Source organism: Halichoerus grypus, chromosome 5 (assembly GCF_964656455.1).
Source record: "Halichoerus grypus chromosome 5, mHalGry1.hap1.1, whole genome shotgun sequence".
Lineage (NCBI taxonomy): Eukaryota > Metazoa > Chordata > Mammalia > Carnivora > Phocidae > Halichoerus > Halichoerus grypus.
Genome location: NC_135716.1, coordinates 76620608 through 76636652, shown reverse-complemented (window position 1 = coordinate 76636652; position 16045 = coordinate 76620608). Strand labels below are relative to the sequence as shown.

At 39.7% G+C, this 16045-nt stretch overlaps 1 protein-coding gene across 4 annotated transcripts in view; it reads right to left on the bottom strand.

The window, feature by feature from the left end:
* Window positions 1-16045, bottom strand: part of LOC118523456 (uncharacterized) — a 187464-nt gene that overhangs the window by 60578 nt on the left and 110841 nt on the right. Inside the window, exon 3 of one of the 4 annotated variants that reach the window (XM_078072391.1) lies at window positions 11981-12077. The exons of the other annotated variants lie outside the window; for them this stretch is intronic. The gene's annotated coding sequence lies outside the window, so the exon portion shown is untranslated. Of the gene's footprint in view, window positions 1-11980; window positions 12078-16045 lie in introns of those variants that run through there. 4 annotated transcript variants of the gene reach the window in all.

Genomic DNA, 16045 nt, shown 5'->3' with positions numbered 1-16045 from the left:
TTTTCCCAACACCATTTGTTGAAGGGACATTTTTTCCCCATTGGATATTCTTTCCTGCTTTGTTGAAGATTAATTGAGTATATAGTTGCGAGTTCATTTCTGGGTTTTCTGTTGTGTTCTATTGATCTATGTGTCTATTTTTGTGTCAGTACCATATTGTTTTGATGACTACAGCTTTGTAACATACCTTGAAGTCCAGAATTGTGATGCCTCCAGCTTTGCTTTTCTTTTTCAAGGTTGCTTTGGCTATTCAGGTTCTTGTGGTTCCATACAAATTTTAGGATTGTTTGTTATAGCTCTGTGAAAAATGTTGTTGGTATTTACCCAGAGAATACAAAAATACTAATTCAAAGGGATACATGCACCCCAAAGTTTATAGCAGCATTATCTACAATAGCCAAATTATGGAAAAAGCCCAAATGTCCATCAACTGATGAAGGGATAAAGAAGTTGTGGTTTATATATACAATGGGATATTACTCGGGCATAAAAAAGAATGAAATTTTGCCATTTGCAATGATGTGGATGGAGCTAGAGAGTATTACGCTAAGCAAAATAAGTCAGTCAGAGAGAGACAGATACCATATGATTTCACTCATACATAGAATTTAAGAAACAAAACAAATGAGCACAGGTGGAAAAAAGAAAGAGAGTGTTAAACCAAGAAACAGACTCTTAACTATAGAGAACAAACTGCTGGTTTTCAGAGGGGAGGCAGGTGGGGGGATGGGTGAAACAGGTGATGGGGATTAAGGACTGTACTTGTTCTGATGAGTATCGAGTGTTGTATGGAAGTGCTGAATTACTATATTGTACACCTGAAACTAGCATTACACTGTATGTTAACTAAGTGGAATTTAAATAAAAACTTAAAAAATACATTGGATATTATGAAAATGACAATATACTAGAATATAAATTTCAAAGAACTAATATCATAAAGACCATGTTCTTTAAGCATGAAGTAATTAAGTTAAAAATCAATAACAGAGTAACTTAAAAGAAAAACACACTAAAAAAATCAAAATTTTAAATACTTTTAACTAACTCATTGAGCCCACAGGAATTAGAAAACACTCTTACAGGGGCACCTGGGTGTCTAAGGGACCAATTCTTGGTATTGGCTCAGGTCATGATCTTGGGGTTATAAGATTGAGCTCTGAGTCAGACTTCATTCTGTGCATGTAGTCCCTTTAAGATTTTTCTGTCTCCCAAATAGAGCTACCATACAACCCAGTAATTGCACTACTGGGTATTTACCCCAAAGATACAAATGTAGGGATCCGAAGGGGTACGTGCATCCCAATGTTTATAGCAGCAATGTCCACAATAGCCAAACTATGGAAAGAGCCAAGATATCCATCAACAGATGAATGGATAAAGAAGATGTGATCTATATATACAATGGAATATTATACAGCCATCAAAAGGAATGAAATCTTGCCATTTGCAATGACGTGGATGGAGATGGAGGGTATTATGCTGAGCAAAATAAGTCAATCAGAGAAAGACATGTATCATATGACCTCACTGATATGAGGAATTCTTAATCTCAGGAAACAAACTGAGGGTTGCTGGAGTGGTGGGGGGTGGGAGGGATGGGGTGGCTGGGTGATAGACACTGGGGAGGGTATGTGCTATGGTGAGCACTGTGAACTGTGTAAGATGTTGAATCACAGACCTGTACCTCTGAAACAAATAATACATTATATGTTAAAAAAAGAAGAAGAAGATAGCAGGAAGGGAAGAATGAAGGGGGGGGAAATCGGAGGGGGAGATGAACCATGAGAGACTACGGATTCTAAGAAACAAACTGAGGGTTCTAGAGGGGAGGGGGATGGGGGGTGGGTTAGCCTGGTGATGGGTATTAAAGAGGGCACGTACTGAATGGAGCACTGGGTGTTATATGCAAACAATGAATCATGGAACACTACATCAAAAACTAATGATGTAATGTATGCTGATTAACATAACATAATAAAAAAAATGTTTCCATATAAAAAAAAAAGATTTTTCTTTCTCCCTCTCCCTCTGCTCCGCCCCCACCTCTCTCTCTCTCTTTCCGTCCCTCCCTCAAAAAAAAACAAAAAACAAAAACCCACTCTTACAAGAAGATAACAAAAATACGAGATATTATAACCTGTAGGATATGAAAACTGTTGTTGACTTAGGCCTTAGATGTATGTATACTTTCCATAAAAAAGAGGATAATCTCAAAAGTAATGAACTAAACAGCCAGTTTAAGAAGTTAAAAAAATAAACAAGAGAATAATTAATAAAGAAAAGATAAGAAAGGAACTAATAAATAGCAGATGTTAAAGCAAATGAAAATAAAGATAAAATTGAGGGCCTCACCAGAATCAAAAGTTGTTTTCAAAGACATTTAAAAAGGGAAAACTCAGGTCAGAATAATTAGGAAAATAAGAATAGTACAAATAAACAATATTAGAACTGCAAAAGGGGAAGTACTTGTAGAAGCATTAGGAATGTAAATAGTATGAACAACTTTATGTCAATACATTTGAAGACTGCTTAAGCAAACAGATTCCTCTAAAAACATAAACGATTAGCCTGACTTAGAATCATCTAGATTTTCAATGATCTCCTAGCATTAATTAAATTGAAATGGTACATAAAATTCTCCCCTGAAAAAGAAACAAATCGTTCTAGAAGGTTTAACAAATGAATTTTACCAGAGCATTAATGAATAGATGATTCCAACATATGCAAACTCATGTGGAGAATCGAAAAAGGGGAATACTCTTCAACTCATTTTATGAGGTGAAGTAGAATAATAATACAAAAATCAGGAGGAAGGAGAAAAAACGGTTAAGAAAGAAAATTCCAGGATAATCTTACTAGTGAACTTCGACACAAAATTCTAAACAAAATATTAGTAACCTCATCTAATAACATATCAAAAAAATAATCTGTCATGACAAAATTGAGTTAATTAATTTCAGTAATTCATTCACTAATGATGATTCAACATTAAAAATTCTAATTATATAATATCTTAAAATAGAAACATACAGTGTGTACTGATGACTAGCTTACCACTGTGGGTAATTGGGGCTCAACTCCCTGGAACCTGTGAGAGGCTGGAGGAACCTTAGAATAGCCCCATGAGGGTGTGAAGAAGCTGGGTGCTCCCCTCCCTTATTGGATAAAGTTCCCTCCCTGGCACTTGTGGCCTGCCCTATGTAGGCTGAGCACAATCCAAGGTGAGAGAGCAGCCTTCAGGCAGAGAAAATGAAGTGTTTGAGATACAAATCCCTCGGCCAGTACCAGAACTGTCCTCCAAAGCTGTAGGTGCTCTTGGGTGGGTCGTGGGTTAAGGGTGGGGCTCCTACAGTACCTGCTTGTAGGCAGGGAACAGCAGAGGCCCTGAGAAAGCAGCATACCTCGTATATCTGGGGGTGGATTATCTAAGACCTTGAATTGTAAGGAATTGTCCTTCACTCCTAAAAAACATGGAGGGGTTTGAGTAAGGGAGTGACATGTTTGATTTTTAAAATAAGCACTTGAGCTACTATACTGTGAAGAGTGTATAAGAAGAAAAGGGTAGAAGCAGGAAGACTAGTTAAGAGGTAAGAGGTGATATAGCTTGAAACAGAAAGAGGTGATGAGAAGCGATCAACTTCTGGATATATTTTGAAGTTAGAATTGATGATTTGTTGATGAATTAGATATGAAACAGAAGAAAAGAGAGAAGTCAAGGAGGGCTCCAAAGTCTTTGACTTGACAAGAGGTGGATAGACCTGCCACCAACTGAGAAAGGGAAGGTGAAGAGACACATGTTGAGGGGAAGGTAGAGAGCATGTTTAGTATGTCCTGTCTGAGGTGTCTATTAGACACCGAGATGGAGATGTTGAGAAGAAAGTTTGATATAGGAGTCTAGGGATCAGGAAAAGCTGGAGTTATGAGGATTGTCAATACAATAATGGTGTTCAAAGCCACAAGCCTGATTGTGAGATGGCTCCAGGTAGGCTAGCACCCTCAATAGTTCACAGGTCAGGGGAGTGACAAAGCAGGAGCAATGGAAGTTGAAAAGTAGGAGCTGGTGAGACAGGAAAAAAAACAAAACCCAGGAGATGGCAGTGAACTGAAAGTCTAATTTTAAAAAAAGAAAGAGAGAAAAAGAAAAGGAAAGGAAAGAGGTAGGAAGGAAAGAAAGAGGAGGGAAGGAAGAAAGGAATGAAAGAGGAAAGAAAGAAGGAGGAAGGAAGGAAAGTAGAAAGGAAGAAGGAAGGAGGTAGGAAAGAAGGAAGGAGGGAGGGGGAAAAAAGAAAAAAGAAAAGAATTTCCAGGAGTCAGTGATAATGAAGATAATGCTTCAAGGAAGGATTAACCATATAAAATACTGCTGATCATTTAGGTAAGGGAAAAATTGAGATGTGACTGGTAGGTGTAGCAATTTGATGTCACTGTGGACCCTAAGAAGAGGAGTTTCTATGAAATGGTTGGCTAAATCCTGAGTGGAAGCAAAGTCTAAGAGAAGAGATGAGGAATTGGGTGCAGGAAGTACCGACAAGTCTTTTAAGCAGTTTTGCTGAAAAGGAAAGCAGACAAGTAAGGCAGAAGATGAAGGAAGAAGAGTAGTCAAAGTAGTTTCTGAAACTATTATAAAAAAGGGAGAAATGATAGGAGGTTTCTATGTTGATGGTGATGATCCAAGAGAAGGGGGAAAACAGACGTAAGAGAAAGAATAGGAGAATTGTTGGGGTGCTGAGATGCCCTTGCATTGGTGAGAAGGGATAAGATCTAGTGGGAAAATGTAGGTTGGCCTTTGATCAGAGCACTGACAGTTCAGGCAGGAAAGTTGACTGCAGTCACTGGTAGGTGGGTAGATGGTAGCTTGGAGAAATTCTCTTCTGATGGCCTCAATTTTCTTAGTAAAAGTTCATCAGTGAAGAATGAGGATGGAGGAAGAGGTGTTGGAAGTTTGAAGACACAAATCTAAAAGTAGACTCATGAACAAACTAGGGAAATGTGGAGTCAGGGCTGAGATTTGTGGTCATTAATTTAAAATGAGATCAGTCAGCTTAGCTGAAATTTAATCCAGGCCCATTCAGCCACACTGGTACAGATGCAAAGAGGCAAAACAGGATTTAACTAAAAACAGGATTTAACTTGATTTTTTTAAATCAAGTTTTTAACCAAAGATTTTTTCAAGAGAGGTAAGAGGAAGCAAGAGAGGAACAGAGTTGGGTGGTATGCATGGATGTGATTTGAGAGTTTGATCACAGGAAGTTAGAATACTGATGGTAGAAGATTTTAGACCCTACTGCAGTCAAAGGATGTGGGAGCTGGAATGTTAAAGGGCCTTGCTAGGGAAAAAGAAGGTGGTGGTGCTCAGAAGAGATTCTTGAAAGTGAGACAAGGAAGCATTGTAGTTCCTGGTCAAGGGCACACCCATGAGAGTGAGTGGCTGGAATGAATACAAGAATTGAAATGCTAGGATTTATAAAGGAATCATCTATGACATATATTTTATGTGGATGTTGAAATCACCCTGAAAAAATCACCCTGTTGTTTAAGAGTGTGGCTCTGAGCCTGGAGCAAAAATCTTCAAGAAATCAGAGGAAGTGATGGAGGGATGTCCAAATGACTACCCCGAGGCAAGGATACAGAGCTATAGCTGTTTAGGGAGGGACAAAGAAAATGGTCTGGAAGCAGCGATGGTGGAAGCTAGGGTTGGGGGGATGAGGGGCTGGGACCTGGGGGTTAAGAAGGACACCTGTTTCCCCTCTATGCCCATTGTTCTGATGGACTTTGGAGAGAAAACAGCACTACTTTTCAAGAGTTGCAGGGGGATGCAGTATCCTCAGGGGAAAACCAGGGTTGGGTTAGAACAGAAGGTTAAAGAAGTTCAGGTTATAAAGAATGTTGCTGATGACAGACTATGAGTCCCAAAGAACAGGGCATCTGGGCTTTAGGAATCGAGAAGGAAGGGAGGATGGGATTAGAATAAGGAATCTGAAAACCCTAATGGGGATTAAAGTGAAGGAGAAAACATACTTCCCTCTTCCCCTTAAAAATCAAAGGTAGCTTTACTTATATGAGTTGCCCATTGTTGTTTGGAAATATCTTTAAGAAACTTGCTTATCATACCTGTAAGGTATTTTTTCTCCTATATTTTATATCACATCAGAAGATACAATAAGACGATAAATCCAAGTAATAAGGAAGAGAACGTTGGCCAGCCATAAGGAAGGACATTCCGAAAAACAAGAGATATTTGAAAATGGAACATGCTAACTTATCATTGGAAATGTGTGGGGAGAGGCTGAATGGTTGTCTATAGAGAGGTTTCTGAGACGATTTTCCACAAGGAGCAAAGCTGGATGGGGGGAAAGTTGGTGGGCTTCTAAGATTTCTTTCAATTCCAAGGTTCTCAAGACTTCGTTTCCATGACACAAGAAAAATGAATATTTATCCTTGTATCCATCTTTACACCATGTTTGTTTCTGGTCCAAATTGAAGGCTATGATCTTGGTCATTTCCTTCTCATAGTCTTTTACTCTTAGAAATAAAAGCTAGAAATTTGTAATGAAGATAGAAATTCTTAACCCATATACCCAAAACATTTCTTTAGTTTCACTTTCTGTTGCTGAGAGAGATATGTCTACCTTGACAACAGATTGCCTTGTATTTTCCTTCCTTCTCTTTCTCACTGGTTTCCAACTTCTCCTCCTAAAAGTGAGAGGTCGGATGCCAGGCTCTGACCTAGACTGGTAGGGAGTAGGGTTGTATGACAAAACACACAGTTGTTTCCAAACCTTACCTACATGTGGCTGTCAGAAATACACAACGCTTTTGATCTGGGAAAGAGGGGGAGATCATGACTCTGAAGGTACACAGAAGGTGTGTTTTGGGGTGAAACATGGAGTCCCCTGAATGACTTTCCCACTAGATCTTATCAGCAGAAGTCATTCACTTTTACTTTGACGTGTCAGGTAGGAACACTGAATCCTCATACAGATTTAGAGAATCTATAAATAAGACTGAAGAAAGAGATAAGGAAGATAGGAAATAAGACGAGGCCAGAATGAGAAAATATGATGAGAAAAAGTCTCTCAGAGAAATGCAGATTATCATTCAGCATTGCCTCTGGAGAGTATTAGTATCGGCAGAAATCTTAGAAAGATAAAGATTGTGGTAATTAACTCTCAAAACAGCAAAAAGGCCTTCAAAAATATTGGCCAGAGCAGACTCAGGAGTACAAGATGAAATCCTGACAGAACAAGGCCAAAGGGAAGAACAGAAGTGAGAAAGTTGGAGTGGTGGGTGGCAAGGATAGATGGGCCGTGTGGTCATCACAGATGCAGCCTCGGGCTCCAGCCTCCTCAGACACCTGCAGAGCCATGCCCTTGGGTGGGAGTCCTGGAAACTTCTCCTATTTTCCTAGATGATCATCAGAGCTGCTGTTAGGGAGCCTCCTCTTGGCATCTAGACTACAACAAAACATAACTGAACTGTAGCAAACAATCCTTCCTCAGAATCCTACCTCTCTTCAGATGATAAGAATGGGGTTTAATATGAAAAAAACAAAAACAAAAATACCTTACATTTAAGCCTGGGTAATGCTCTCTAGTACCGTTCCCGTCCTAGGGCTTTGTGCCGATCGTTCCCTCCAGGGCACGCTTTACTGTGCTGGATGCTGGTATCTGCCCAACACTGGCTTGGCCAGCAGTTGAAGCTCCACAGTAAAGTCTCCAGAGCACCAACACTAAGTCACCACCCTGATCTCTCTCCATCAGAACACCCTGCTGGTTTCATCACAGTGTCAATCATGGCCCGAGGCTTAGCATCTACTTAGAGTCTCCTTCCCACCAAAATATAAACTCCACAGCAGGGATCCCATCAGCCTTGTCCACTGTCCCATCCCAGTGCTGAGAACACAGTAGGTGTTATGGAACATTTGCTGAATGAACTGCAATATTTGGCAGATGCCTCTTCCCCTCCCCCCATATACAGGTCACACATGCTCTGTCTCTGAGCTGTCTGTCAGTCTCACTGTTCTGTGCTCACAGCGGTTGGCCAGACCTGGCACATTATGGAAGCTCAAGTAGTTTATTGAGGTCCTGAATGCTGGTCAAGGCTTGCTGTGGTTTGCTCCGAAAAACAAAATTCATATACTGTTTATCAAAGAAGTTTCTGTTGGTTGGAAGTGAAGTAAAATATGAAAGCAACCTTGACTATTTCTCTTTTTTGTAATATCACTGTAATAATACCATTGATAAATACTTTACATTAATTATACTCCAGAAGAATCCAACCACTTTAAAGAGCTGTAACTGCTCATTTTTGTTCAAAATATATTCACATGTCTTCATCTTTTGGTTTACAATAACTCTTATGATAGTGTGTTTCCTTTTTATTTCTCACTTTTCAGTTTCATGAATATGGGCGTTCTCCATTCTTTTACATAATATTCAGCTGATGACTGAAAATGTACATAAGCTTCTCTGGTATTTACTAAGAATCACTACAATAGATATTATTAACTCTTCTTTCAGAAAAATATTTAACTTCAAAATTTAGAAATATGTTCACTGGTAATAATTCCAGTGCTCCATGAATGAATGCTGAAAAAAACATCTATTTTTGCAGTGCTTAAGAAGTACCTGTTTATGTGCTTTAATAAGACAGTGTCACTTCAGTTACACACAGAAATGCCCTGATGTAAGAGGTGCTGCTGTTTGGAAGCCAGATGGTCCTACATCATACAACAGCACGAAGACAAACAGTACTGGTTACATTTTGTGCATGTGTGTGTATCAATGGAAGAAATGTTTCTCTAAATATATTCTGTGTGCATGAAATATCTATTAGCAGATGTAACGACACTAGAAGATATTATTTCCTACAAGTATATCCACCTCCTGCCTTAAAGAGCCTCAGGTGTGTATCTGTCGAGCAGAATATTCTCACTCTGGACTATAACACGTTATTAACATAAAATGAATAAGCTACGACATGCCTTTCTATAGGGAACAGTCTTGGCTTGACATTTGCTTCAGTGATCTCTGGGAATACTGAGGAAGGCATTTAGTGCCAGTGTGTGTCTATTGAGTTTAATTGTTTTTACTTTTATTCAGATTTACAATTGAGTGTTTTTAAATGATGGGGCTCATCTACAAAACCTTATTCCACAAGCAAATAAACACAGAGCCTTGGTTTTGTAATACTGAGACACTAATGCTTAGAAATTAGGTTGTCAATCAACTCTGTCTCCTCCCTTCAAATAAAGGAGGAAAATCTCAGATATGGGATCTGTGTATAATGAAGTTATTCTGGCCTCTCTCCTATGAACAAATAGGCACACAGAATTCATCAAATTAAATATCATTCTATTGTGGCCTCAACAATATCTGTAGAAGGTTGGAAGATTGTAAGAATTATGTGTGTTCCCTTTGGACCTTGAATTCCATATGTGTAGACATTTATACCTCCATACAGTTCCCCCCCGCCAAGTGGTTTTGCCACATGTACTAAGTAGCAGAAGCCTCAATTCTGCAAAATTATACATGAAGTGTTTCAGTTCTCCATTAACTTTCATGATCCCTTAGAGAGATACTAAAAAGGTAATACGGGATAGCAGAAGAGATAAGATGTAGATGAAGATGCAGACTTTAACACTGTTCTGCAGGTCCTGGCTATCAGTACTGAGAATCTCCCTGACCTGCTGTTTGGACAGAGCTGGTTGCGCTGACCATCTCAAGGAAAAGGAAAAAAAAACAGAACATTTTATACACATGACATACACCTGCGTGGCTCAGTTGGTTAAGCATCTGCCTTCAACTCAGGTTGGGATAGAGCTGAGATGGAGCTGAGATTGCAGCCCCACATGGGGCTTCCTACTCAGCAGGCAGCCTGCTTCTCCCTCTCCTCCCCACTTGTGCTCTCTGTCTCTATCTCTGTCTCTCTTTCTCAAATAAATAAATAAAATCTTAAAAAAGACAAAAGTATAAAGTGCTTTGGGTCCCGTGTTTCCAAATGCTGGGTCAGTAGCCAACATAACATCTATCACAGCACTTCGCCTTCTCATTTCTTGCATCTAGAGTATGATTGCTGCATTCTTTAGGAATTTTTTTTCTATTTTTGCTATGTTTGCTTCCTTTACTTTATCTATTTCATCTATAAAATTTGATTACATTAGTTGGAGACTCAGTTTCCTCATTGATAAGTGTGGTAATGCCTTCCTCATTATTTATACATAATATATTGTTTTAAAACCATAATGCACTATACAAATGTTAGTAATCTTTTGAGTGGAGCTCCAAAACCATATCAATCATTTCTTGTCCTGGAATGGAATCTGAAGCCTTATCTGAAAATGAAATAAGATTGTTTCCTTTCAGTTCAAATTCAAGTGACACTAAAAGCTGACTTGGCATTTCCAGCAGTGGCTCATAGCCTGGTTTTCCATGCATATTTGCACATGGTGGGCATCCTCCTCACTGTACAGTGCTCACACATTTATGATTGGGAGTGTCCAGGTGAGTCCCAGGCATAGCTTATCTGTTTAGATTAATTTGTGTGCAACGTGAATAGGGGCTCCAGCCCTATTACAGTTGCTTACCGAAAGGATATTTTCACATACTCTTTAAACAAATTTGCTGTAAATACAGGGGGAAGTATCATTGGCCCCAAATGAAGCCAACCTGAGATCCTTCATTTGCTTCTGACCCTGAACCAGAAAGGAACTGAAAAATGGACTGGTTGAACTCCCCGAAACAAATGATGCTTGAATGGTTTCATGCATAATAACTGCCTTTGATGTAAATGGGGCCATCCGTCAGCAGCCACCAACGCTGCAGTGCCCCTCATCTGGGGACCAAGCCCACCAAGGAGCTTGCTGCTTCAGCACACCCCAGGCACCAGAAACGGCCAGACCCTCTCGCGGTTGAGGACCCTCTCTTTGGAAGATTCCCAAAAAGACTCAGAAGAAACTGGAAGGCAAGGATCTGGCATACGTCCCTTCCTAGCAATTTTATTAGAGAAGTTCACATTTTAGCTGTTGTCGACTTTCCCCCTGCTCATGCAAGAGTAAATGAGGTGTCATTTTCATAAAACCCACAGACAGGGGGTGCCTTTCAACACCATCCTTGAAGATAAAACCAAAAGAAGATCCCTTCAGTCTCAGGTACTCCTGTCAATGAGTCAGCAGCCGATGTGAGATTTGTCTCACCACTTCACCCTCTCGTTTCTTGCCTCTAGCACATGATTCTTGACAGGACAGAGCCCCCATGTTTAGGCTAAGTCTCTGGACTCACAGCTACTGTGCAGAGAGACAGTATTGCCCAGAGTTACCATACACAGCTCACAGCCTGCTCACATTACTAGCAAGTTGTATGCTATTGCACTTTATTTCTTTTAAAACAAATATATGCTTATGTGCTTGCGGTTTGTATGATGAACTCAGAATGCAAATAAAAGGAGATGGATAGGAGTCATTTTCGGACAAGATTTACCTCTAAGGAGCCTGTCAAGCAGCAATTCATTTCCTCACCTCTAGCCTGACAAACCAGTGACATTAAAGTCAAAGGCATGTCCTAATCGTCACGCATGTAACCACTTTTTTCTTTTTTTCACATTTGTATGCTAATCACGAGAAGCAAAAAGAGACTTAGATTGGAAATCAAAGATTGGTTGTATACAGGTAATAGAGTGCTTGAATGCTTTATTTAAAGATAGAAGGCTCTTGAACCAGGCTTTATTATTGAACTAAGACTATCTATCCTTTTTGACACTTTTTAAATTAAGTTCTTCCTCTAATTTATGTTTTTGTCAGCTTTCTTCTCTTACCTGGTTTTAAGCTGGCTTTTTTCCCCCTCTCTCTCTAAGTAATAAACTACTCCAGAGCAGAGAAAAAAATTTTAATGACCCTAGAAATTCAGATTAACAAAATGGATCATTTGTATACAGCCACAGAATTATGAATCCTTCTGAAATATCTGTGCAGAAATTTTACCTGATGCAAAATTTCATTTTCTCCTTCTCTGACATCCCTCTGACTTCCCCCTTTTCAAAATGGAATGGTCATGGTACATCTTCAGTAAGGTCAAACACTGCAAAGGAAAGAGGTTTGGGGGACAATTTTGAAGCTCACACAAAAAAAGCTTTTTTTTTTTTTTCTTTTGAATTAAGGGAGACAAGTTCCAAACATGTGTTAGCATATCAAATAGAAAATAGTTTGTAGAAGCTGGACTTGAGTCACCAGTTCTGCCTCCCTCCTCACTGGATGCTCAACCTGCCTCCTTATTACTGTTAAGCCAGCCTGCCTCCCAGTATGTTCTGCATCCACCTGACTTCCACGGAGTTCGAGAGAGCTTAGGACAAACAGAACAGGGGAGCAGCTGCATGGTGATGAGTGGTGGCAGCCAGATAATCTACTATGAAGTCTTGTTGGAAAAAATTTGGGACAACGTAATTTCTCCAACTTGACACAACCCCTGCCTGGAAAATGCAAGCCAAACCTAACATGCAAATTCTCCTGCTGTTTGGCATTGTTTTTTCTTTTTAACACTGTGCACATAGGGGAAAAAATAGTGGAATGCTAGGGGAAGGTATAATTGTAAATTGCTTAGATCTGATAAAAAAAATTAGGGATCAGAAATTATTTTTAAAATAACAATGACTTGTTGGTAATATATTCCCCCCGCAAAGTCATTTGATTTCTCAACAGATATCTGCCATCAAATTCTGCTTGATTTCCACAAATGACATGCTTCTGCTTTTCCCATGTTATGTAAGCTGTTTCTTCTGCTGAGAAAGCTTTTACTTTCTCTCTCTGCTTACCTGTATTTTACCATCTGTCTAAGTGAAGTCCCACAGTCTGTGTAGTAACTTTAAATACCAGCCATCTCTCACCACTTAACACTCCAGTCATCAGAAGAGTGAATAGCACAGTGAATACAGAACATGCAGGCCAGAGCCAACCAGCCTGGGCTTAAGTTCTGATTCGCCCATGCCTCAATTTCCCCATCTTGAGAATGGGGCAATAATTGTTCCTGTCTTACCGAATTGTTGTGTGCATTAGAACAAAGTCTGGCAGGTAGTAGGCACTACAATAGTATGTGTTAAATATGTGTTAAATAACTAACTGCAATCAATATGATCAATATGATCCAATTTATTTTTTAAGATTTAAGAGAGAGAGAGAACAAGTGGTGGGAAGGGGCAGAGGGACAGAATGTCCAAGCAGACTCCTGCTGAGCAGGGAGTCCAATATGGGGCTCGATCTCACAAGCCACGAGATCAGGACCTGAGCTGAATCCAAAAGTCAGATGCTTAACTGATTGAGCCACCCAGGTGCCCCAACATGATCCAATTTAAAAGAATCAAATCAGACAATGATTTATTGAAAAACCATGTGAAACCACAGTGTAGTGCTACAGATAAATCCCAGGTCTTGAAAAAAAAGTTGTAATCTACTATAGGATCTAAGACAAGTGTACAAATAATAGTAATTACTATTTTTTAAAGATTTTATTTATTTATTTGAGAGAGAGACAGAAAGAGAGCAGGGGGAGGGGCAGAGGGAGATAGAATCTGAAGTCAACCCCCCTTGAGTGTGGAGCTGGATGCAGGGCTCCATCTCAGGACCCTGAGATCATGACCTGAGCTGAAACCAAAAGTCCAATGCTTAACTGACTGAGCCACCCAGGTGCCCTTACAAATAATTATTAAATAAAAAAAGATGAGGGGCGCCTGGGTGGCTCGGCCAGTTAGGCGGCTGCCTTCGGCTCAGGTCATGATCCCAGGGTCCTGGGATCGAGCCCCACATCGGGCTCCCTGCTCAGCGGGGAGAAGGGAGCCTGCTTCTCCCTCTCCCTCTGCCTGTCTCTCTGCCTACTTGTTCTCTCTCTCTCTCTCTGTCAGATAAATAAATAAAATCTTTAAAAAAAATTTTAAAAAAAGATGAATATTCAAAATTTCCCAAGAGTGAATTCCAAAAGAAAATATCAATAAGGTATGATTGAAATTCAAAGAAAGATGAAGTTGCAATTAGTTGAGGAAATGCTAAAAGCTTAATGTAGAATGACATTAAATATGATTATTTGAGAATTACTAATATTTTAATAATGAGATAATGTATGAGTCAGAGAGAGAAATGGAACGGAACTAATACTTCATGAACTGAACTCAGTGTAGGCAAAAATTTTGTACAATAAAGTATCGCCTTGACTCTACAGATACCACCCTTATACCTACATGAAAATGGTGCCGGACAGCCCAGGAGCCAAGAGTAAAAGGTTGGGGGCATGCAGGCAGCTGGCCTGGACTCAGACAGAGCCCCCGCCCACTTCCCAGCTCTGTCACCATAAGCTAGATACTTCATCTCTAAAATAGGACGCTAGTAACAATATTATCTCATTGGATGGTTGCAAGGATTAAAGTAAGCAGTGCATGAAAAGCAGTTAACACTTGCTCAATAAGCACACAATATAAGAGTAGAATTATATTTTTGTTTTTTAATTATTCTTAATGTTAATGTTAAATATTAACTCCCACCTGTAAACATAACAAAATGAATTCCATACAGAGTAAAAATTTAATGTAGACCTTAAAGCCTATCTAGGAAAAAAAAAATGTTTGTTTTAGGATAGCTAAAGTCCTTTTTTTATAAAGATTTTATTTATATATTAGAGAGCACGAGAGAGAGCAAGAGAGAGAGAGAGAGAGCACTCAAGCAGGAGCAGGGGGAAAGGGAGAAGCAGACACCCCACCGAGCAGGGAGCCCGATGTGGGGCTTGGTCCCAGGACTTTGGGATCATGACCTGAACTGAAAGCAGACGCTTAACTGACTGAGCCACCCAGGCCTCCCTAGGATAGCTAAAGTTCTAAGATCAAAATCAGTAGAAGAAACTATAAACAACAAAAAATAATAATAAGTCTGACTTCTTAAGATTTAAAAAGTTAAGTTTTGCATCAAAAATGTCATAAATTGTAAAAGCTACCAATAAAGTGGGAAACATTTGTAACATATGTATAATATATAAAAAGCTCATAGATTTAAAAAGTATATTCTAAACTCAACAGTAAGATGATAAAGGATAGAAAATTATAAGTCACATAGTGAGAAAGTGGCATTAGGACACTTTCTCTTAAAACACCTGCTATGTATGCCCTAGAAAGGGTGCGATCACTACAAACCATGAATAAATGGTCTCAGCTGAGCCAATGAGAGCTGTCACTAGAGGTCATCTAAGGTTGAGTTTTTCTTCTGAAATTAATTGACAACAGTACATAAACTTTTTTTAGGTGTTTTCCCGATTATTGTGTCATATTCTATAATCCCATGCTCACGCCGTCTGGCCCCAGCTGTCTACTTCTAAATGAGCACCTCAGGTCGTGACCCCCGGGTCTTGGGATCGAGCCCCACGTCGGGCTCCCTGCTCGGCGGGAAGCCTGCTTCTCCCTCTCCCACTCCCCCTGCTTGTGTTCCTGCTCTTGCTATCTCTCTCTCTGTCAAATAAATAAATAAATAGAAATCTTAAAAAAAAAAAAAAGACATAAATGAGCACCAATAGGAGGAAATTTAGACCCTGACTCCTGGCCAACCACTATGGCATCATCAGAGCCCTCCACTGGCCCTGCTGTCAGCTGCAGGAGGATCCCATGAGGCACTCGAGGGCCCTGCCTGGCAATGATACACTTCAGTTCCGCCTGTTATTTCACTGGCCAGAACATAGTAGCTGGCCCCAAATTAATGTCGGAAAGGTTAGGAAAAATAACCTGTGTGCCCAAGAAGAGGAAATGGGATTGGTGAGGATTTAGTTAGTCTCAACCACTTCATTGTGCACTCAAAGGATAGAATGTTAAGTAGCTCTAGAAAGTCATATTTGTGAAGAATTTTCAATGTTATGGGAAAAGCCTCATTTTAGAGTAGTGACTCAAAAACATTAGAACATGAATCTAATTAAGTGAAAAGTCTCAATAGATAAGACTAAAAGTAATATATTCAGGGATGCCTGGGTGGCTCAGTTTGTTAAGTGTGTGACTCTTGATTTTGGTTTAGGTCATGATCTCAGGG